The sequence below is a fragment of the Pan troglodytes genome, chromosome 8, assembly GCF_028858775.2.
Source record: "Pan troglodytes isolate AG18354 chromosome 8, NHGRI_mPanTro3-v2.0_pri, whole genome shotgun sequence".
Lineage (NCBI taxonomy): Eukaryota > Metazoa > Chordata > Mammalia > Primates > Hominidae > Pan > Pan troglodytes.
Window position 1 is genome coordinate 56,465,744 of NC_072406.2, and position 7,951 is coordinate 56,473,694.

Genomic DNA, 7,951 nt, shown 5'->3' on the forward strand with positions numbered 1-7,951 from the left:
CTCCGGGGAGCCACAGTGAGTACAACTTCAATACTCTTAACTTCTCCAAAGCCTCTATTTCCATTCTCCTCCTTCATGTCTTTTCTCTCATTATCATGCAAACGCTCAGGCATGTTCCTTGAACTGTGACAAATTAGTGGGGGGCAAACCACACAGTCGCAGAGCCACGTATCACCCGCACTTTCAGTCATCCTCCAAACTACTGAATGTCCTAGTGTTGGGAAGGGTGTGAGGCGCTGAGGGGCACAGAGGAGGAGACCCCCACTACCCCCAAGGGGCTCGGGTCTCAAAGGGAGGCTCGGTGAGTGTGTGAATACCTATGGGGGGAGTGTGGAGCTTTGGAGGACAGTCCTGGCTGAGACTCAGGCTCCCTGGAGATGACAGAACTGAAGCAGCCCTTGAAGGCTGGGTGGGATTTTGACAGAAGCCCATGGAAAGAGAAGGGCAGCCCACGGTGGTGAACAGAAGCACAGGGCAGAATGTGTGCCCCAGTGGGTCCCGGCCAGGGGCTGGGACTGAAGGGGCCCATAGGAGAGGAGGAGAAAATGGGCAGGACCAGATGCAGGGGGGCCGGAGGAGAAGAAGCCAATGTTTGGAGGTTGTCATTAAAATACCTGGAGCAGGCAGGGATGCAGGCTGACCTTTGTGTTAGTGGAATAGAGAAAGAACCATGGTATAGAGTACCTTGGGGGGCACAGAGGCTGGAAGGCAGCAAGGAGGGCAGGGCTTGGGAGCACATCCCCCAACACTCAGCTCCACCTTTACCTGCACTATCCCTGAACCCCTTGATGCACAGTGGCTCCGCATCAGCTCCACAGGAGTGGGGCGCCTGCCCTCCACAGCTGAGGCCCTGCCGTCCAGCCCTTGTTCTTCCTGGGCAGCCTGGTTTGCATGCTGGACTTGCCTCTTGCATCGGTTCAGGTGGTGTCTGTGCCTTCAAAGGCTTTTGACAACCCCTCCTTCTTTGTGACCTGTTACAGCCCAACCCCTGCCCTAGATCCATCCCAGCCTGCATTCCTGGGATTACGCCCCAGTGTACGCTCAGCTTGGCCACTCACCTAACGTTAACTTAAATATTGTTAGAGATGTTAACATGAGGGACATTATCTAATGCTTTTTGTCTCTACTAATAAACATTTTTTTCTGTATTCTATTTATAATTCTTGCTTCTCCCCTCATCCCCCACCCCCCCCAATAAACTCCACAACAAAAATTGTTTTGATAGGTGCGACAGTTCCACAATTTTTTGTTTTTTTCGAGATGGACTCTCACTCTGTCGCCCAGGCTGGAGTGCAGTGGCACGATCTCAGCTCACTGTAATCTCCGCTTCCAGGGTTCAAGCGATTCTCCTGCCTCTCCCAGTAGCTGGGATTACAGGTGTGCGCCACCGTGCCTGGCAAATTTTTGTATTTTTTAGTGGAGACAGGGTTTCACCATGTTGGGTAGGCTGGTCTTGAACTCCTGACCTCAGGTAATCCACCTGCCTCGGCCTCCCAAAGTGCTGGGATTACAGGGGTGAGCCACCGTGCCTGGCCCACGTTTTACAAAAGCAAGATAAGAGGTGTTTTCTTTCTGTCCCTACCGGTGCCCTCTGTCTGGGGCTTCTTCAACAGGGTGCATGGCAGGCGGTGTTAGTGTTGAACTCATGGAGACGCCTGTGGCCAGCCCGTGGGGGCAGTTCAGAGGGGCAGGAGGCACTACACAGGTGGCTGGGTACAGGTGCATTCCCCGAGCTGCCCCCCGACGCTGCCACCGGCGCTGCCACCTGCCCATATCCCCGCCTTCCGCAGAGGCTTCAGCCTCCCCTGTACAGAGGCGGGGCATGGAGCCGGCGGCTTTCAGAACTCCCAGGGTCTCTGCTGCTGTAGACCGGCTATTTAACCTCCCTTTAATGCCTGTGTGGAATGTGCTGGAGAACAACTAGCTACAGTGGGAAATTCCCCAGGAGAGAATTCTTTCCTGGAAGCCCATGCGGACACCCTCGGCCCTGACTGTGGCAGGACGCAGGCAGGCAGTTTTGAGAGACCCCAGCTCTGATGGACAAGGTGACAGTCGCACCGGGCGTAGCCCAAGGCCAGGATCCTGAGAGCTGGCTGCCTGCGGCCCGTGGCATATTTGCTAGCGCCTTCCAGGCATAGAACGGTGGCAGTTTTTTCTGTCAAGGACTCACTTTCTAGGGAAGAAGGAGGGTGGTGGGCAGGGCGAGGCCAGGAGGCTGGCGTGGGCTTGCCGGTAGGCGCTTCTGAGCTGGGTGGGCTCGCCTTCTCGCCCTTCCTCCTCTTTCCTTCCTTGTTTCCCCTAATGACCCGGGCACTTATTCTAGCCCAGCTCTGGCCTCGCGTCACTACGCTCTGCAATAGGAGGACGGTAGGGTCCTTGGCCATGCTGGCTCGCCTGGTCACGGCGACTCCCACGCACGCCCGGACTCCTGGTGCTGGTGCTCGCTCAGCAGGCGCCGCTGGGGGCGGCTGACCGAGGGGCCTGGGCCCAAGAAGCTCTGCTTTATGAAGACACCGGGCGCAGGGAGGTCCTCCAGTTCCCCCATCCCACTGTGAGTGTCCAGAGGTGGAAGAGAAAGGTGTTTAGGGCAAAATTTCATGCCTAGAACTAGGACCAGCCGTGGCAGCAACAGGCCTCGCAGAAGCAAGGCTTGTTGTCAGTGGGGGTCTGGGATCCCTGCAGGCCAAGGACAGCATGCGAAGGCTGGAGGTTCACAGGTGGAGATGTTGCCCAGGGGCCCTGGAGGCGTGGCCACAGCGTCTGGGTCTCTCCTGTGCCCCAAGGCCCAGGCAGCAGCTGGAGACACTCAGCTCCACCTTTACCTGCACTATCCCTGAACCCCCTGATGCGTGGTGGCTCGCATCAGCTCCACAGGGGTGGGGCTCCTGCTCCGGACAACTGAGGTCCTGCCGTCCAGCCCTGTACTTCCTGGGCAGCCTGGTTTGCACGTGGGACTTGCCTCTTGCCTCGGTTCAGGTGGTGTCTGTGCCTTCAGAGGCTTCTGACGTCCCCCCCTCCCTGTGATCTGTTACAGCCCAACCCCTGCCATAGATCCATCCCAGCCTGGGTCTAGATCAGTTTCCAGTCCCAAATAGCCAAAACTCACGACTCATTTGTCTATTTTTACTGAGAATCTGTTAGTGCCAGCTTCTGGGCTCCATGTTATGGGGATTCAAGGAGAAGGACACTAGCGGTGACCTGAGGCTATTGTAGCCCTGAGTAATCTCTCTTCCAACTTGTTCTTAAAATACACATCAAAGTACAGAAAACAGCCAAAAAGCAACACAAAAACTGCACAGGAACAGTGTCAACAATTGTTAGCCTTGGGAGGGATTTCCATTATCTTCAAAAATAATGAGACACTCTCGGGCACATTTGAGGACATTTTCACTGTTAGTGGCTCAGTTGGCCAGAGGTATGTAGGTGAGAAGGGGCCTGGTGGCCCAGTGGCCATCACTGAACCTGGCAGAGCCCTGAGAGCACCTTACCCTCCCCTGGGGCAGGGACTGCTGCTCATCTGTCCTGAGCGTGGGCCTTGCCTCTCCTCCTCCCTGCTGGTTTGCAATGTTGGGGAGGTAAGGGGGCGGACATGTCCCACTGAGTCCTGAACCATGTGGTCCCCGAAGGTACAATGCCGCTGGCCGGGTGGAGGGAGGACTGGCATGGCTTTTTCTTCCGTGTAGCCTATTTGGTGGAACAATATAAGCCCCTCCCTGTATTCACAAGGGCATACATTGACCCTAAGTGGGTCAGAGAACCTGCCTTCCTCAGCCCAGCCAACCACACCCAATGAGTGCCTGTCTCCAAAGCACTGACATCGGGACTGGGGGTGAACCCACTGTGCCTTCCAGCTTTAGCTCTTCAAGGGGTGTTCAGCCAGGGGACCCAGGGTGGCAAGAGGGTGAAAGTGTGCTGTGTGTCTCTGTAACAAGGTTTTTATGGAGCACGGACCAATCGAACCAATGAACATCTTCTGAACCGAATACACTGACTATAGTTGAAAATACAATGTTTGAAAAAAATATTTTTAGGAAGAAATAAAAAAGAATTTAAAGATCCATATTTCAAATTCTCAGTGAGCAATGGGGATATAAGATTATTAGAGGAGCTCAGATAATGCAGAGGCTGAGGCACAAGCCCCAGTGAAAAGCACCCCAGACAGGAGGAAAAGCTTCAAAGGTGCCCACCTGCAACAGCAGAGCCCAGCGCTCCACAGTGGCCATAAAGGAAAGAACTGAAGCCCTAGAAACACACTCCAGTCGGTAGAGCAAATTCGAATTGCTCTCATAGAATCCACAGGAAAAGGACAAAGGGATGAAAGCAATGAAAAAATACAGCCGTCAAGGAGGCTAGTAAAAGGAGAAGCAGTCTTCGAATAACATGGCCTATCGTGAGGAAGAACGAGAAATAACTGCAAAGAAGCAATAATGAAGGATAGAACATTTGAAAACTTTCTTGAGCTGGGAGAAAAGAGTGCTTGGTCTAGAGACTGACTTACATAACGATGTATAAGGCAAATTTTCTAAAAAACAAAGCTATATCCATTACTTTATCAGTGATTAAAAACAGGTAATTTAATTGACAAATTAAAAACAGGTATAGAAACATTCAATCTGAGAGCACATGCTGCTCAGAAATGAATAAATTGCTTGTCAGGAGGATGTCAGACCCGTTCCCAGCAGCAAGTTGCAGAAGACAGTAGGGCAATGTCTCCATTTTCAGAGAAATGATTTTCTTATCCCCAATTTGACTTTGTATATTAAGACAGCAAATCCCTTCTTACGTGCAAGGGCTCTGGAATTATGCTAAGCTTTATGGTGTTATAACTGAGAGAATAATCAACCACAGGAACTCAGGAATGGAAAGGTCAGTTCACAAAAGTCTACCTTGTTGTCAGTTTGGGTGAAAGAGCCAGAAAGCAGCATGAAGACTGAAGATACATAATGAACAAAAACTGTAGCTTGGTAACCATGACATGGCTCTTTAATTTCTGATGAGTGAGAAATGTCTCTAAGCCAGGCAAGGTTCAGAAGCCAAGGATGAAGACAAAGAGAGCTCCTGGTTTTCTAGAGTTGCACTTCCTAAATAGTATGCTAGAGAACAATGATTTTTTATTTTTTATTTTTAGACAGAGTCTCACTCTGTCATTTAGGCTAGAGTGCAGTGGTGTGATCTCGGCTCCCTGCAACCTCTGCCTCCCGGGTTCAAATGAGTCTCCTGCCTCAGTCTCCCAAGTAGCTGGGATTCCAAGCATGTGCTACTATGCCTGGCTAATTTTCGTATTTTTAGTAGAGATGGGGGTTTCACCATGTTGGCCAAGCTGGTCTCAGACTCCTGGCCTCAAGTGATCCACCCGCCTCGGCCTCCCAAATTGCTGGGATTACAGGCATGAGCCACTGCGCCTGGCTGAAAACAAAGAAATCAGTGAGATGATTTCAGACAACAGTAAAGTTACAAAAAAAAATAGCGCAAGGTGCTGATAGGGAGGATGGAGAGAGTGGAGGCTGCTCACAGTGGTCAGGGGATGCCCAGGAGGTGACAGCAGTCGCAGTGTGAGGCTGCCACTCACCCTCAGGGAGGGGTTTCCAGGCAGCAGGGGTGAGGGCAAAGGCCCTGATTGAAAGGAAGCTGATGTGGGGCCAGAAGGCATATATGTGGGCAGAGAGGCAGGCAAAGGCTGACCAGAGAGCCCTGGCCACCATGGTGGGCACATGGATTTTGTCCTTAGGGCCACAGGACACCGTTGAAGGGTACGAGTGGAAAAGTGACCCTCTGAGGCTGCGTGCGGGGCAGGCTGTAAGGGCTGGCACGTGCCGGGGCCCAGGGCAGGGGGCTGTGGGCTGATGTGGGCTGTGCTCATGGCCTGAGGGAGGAATTCAGGAAGATTCTGAGCCTTTTGGCCTGAACAACATGTTCTGAGATTGGCGAGTGGGAGATAAAGAGGTTTGGGAGGAGTGAGGGGAATTAGCTGTGGGATTTGAGGAGGGCCCAGGCCTGAGCCCTGTGTTGATCCAGTATTCAGAGAAGGGAGAGGAGCGGGGCCCAGCAAAGTAGGCGGGGAAGGGGCCAGCAGTTTGTAAGGAGAGATGGGGATGACATAGAATATATATATATATATATGTATTTTTTTTTTCTTTGAAATGAGACCTATCGCCCAGGCTGGAGTGCAGTGGCGTGATCTTGGCTCACTGCAGCCTCCACCTCCCGGATTCAAACGATTCTCCTGCCTCAGCCTCCCAAGTAGCTGGGATTACAGGCATCTGCCACCACGCCCAGGTAATTTTTATATTTTTAGTAAAGGCAGGGTTTCACCATGTTGGCCAGGCTGCTCTTGAACCCCCAACCTCAGATGATCCGCCCGCCTCGGCCTCCCAAAGTGCTGGGATTATAAGCATGAGCCACTGCACCCAGCCCAGAATATTTGTTTTTCAGTTAGAAATGTATTTGGCTTCTAGTAATGGAGACCAAACATAACAATGATTAGAATCAGATAGACATGTTCTGGCCTCTATTAGTGAAAAGTGGGTTGTGTGCCTAGGGACAACAGAGTTGCCCCACAGATATGAGGGACACTGACACCACCTATCTTTATGTTTTTTTTTCAGCTTTAGAACACAACTTCTGTCCTCAAGGTCAACTCAGAGTCTGTGGTGGCTGCTGGACCTCCAGCCATCACATCTGTATTCTCACACCTAGAAAGTGGGAGGACAGAAAAGCATGACGGCCTCCTGCCATTTAGTGGTCTCCCATTTAACCTGCTTTCCTGGTTAAGAAATTGTGAATTCCAGTCACAATTTTCATTATATTGCCTTTTCAGATTCTTGCTATCCTCGTCTGTAAAAATAGGGAACTCTTCGCTCATTCGCGATTCATTATTCATGCATGCATTCATGTGTATTCAGCAGTAGGCTTGGGGTTGAGCCTACCACTAAATGCACCTGGGTAAGATGATCAGCATGGCCTGGGATAAAAAGTGATTATCCCTATCTGTGAAATGATGAACACTGGCCGAATGACAGGCCGGGTGTAAAGTGCTCTGTCTTTGTTACTCTACTTCATGTTCTCAACAGCTCTATAGGCTGCTGTGGTCTTATTTGCTGCATGAAGACAGCGAGCCTGCAGTAGGTGTGCCTCGTAGTGATCACTGCACTGTGTGGGGACTGGCGGTGTGGACCATGGTGTCTGCTGCACCTGTACAGCTGGGTCACAGTAAGCCTCCCGCAGGCACTGCTCTGGGCCCAGCAGACTTGCTGACGACGGGGACAGCTCCGTGCAGGAAGCCTCAGAACAATGCATCGCTGCAGCCCAGAGGTCTGGGCACGCCCACGGAGATTTCCCCTGTGTGTTCTGGAATGTTTAGTGTGGTTGACCTTGCCAGTGATTTATGAAGTATCTTAAAAATAGTTTTTACCTAGAAATAAAATATGCCCCTGATTCTTATGCTTACAATGACCATTGTACTTGTGATGACTTCAGCTACAGTTGTTTGAGATCAGTATTATATTCACCCAGAATACTTAATCAAATAGTTTCCCTAACAAGCACTTGGTTTCTGAGCAGAATTTCCTCTAGTGGTACAAGGAAACCATTCATGTCTTACCCTTAAGAGGTGATGGATAAAATTATCCTGATTATGAAGAAATTATTTGTCCAGTGAATGAAGTCTGCTAACCCTATTGTATAGACATTCACATTTTTCTGAGTCTGACCTCACTCAGTTATGGCCACAGTGGGTGGTGGCCCTACCTGTGCCGGGACACCTCTCTCCCCCCATGTGGTCACTGTTCCTGGTGTGAGAAGTGTGCCCCCCAGGTCGGGCCTCGTCCGTCTCTGGCCTGGACCTTACTCCTCCTAACTGCACTCATCCACTTAGAGAGGGCACTTTGATTTGTGGTGTTTACATTTGTGTTTCTCATTAGCCAGCATTTCCTTTGTGCAGTCTGTGTCCCAA

At 51.2% G+C, this 7,951-nt stretch overlaps 1 long non-coding RNA gene across 1 annotated transcript; it reads left to right on the plus strand.

The window, feature by feature from the left end:
• The first annotated feature begins 1,394 nt into the window (after positions 1–1,394).
• On the plus strand, positions 1,395–7,418 carry LOC129136098 (uncharacterized). Its single transcript, XR_008537373.2, has 3 exons — positions 1,395–2,551; positions 6,146–6,276; positions 6,606–7,418. It is a non-coding gene; the product is annotated as an uncharacterized LOC129136098 (long non-coding RNA).
• The last annotated feature ends 533 nt before the right edge of the window (positions 7,419–7,951 follow it).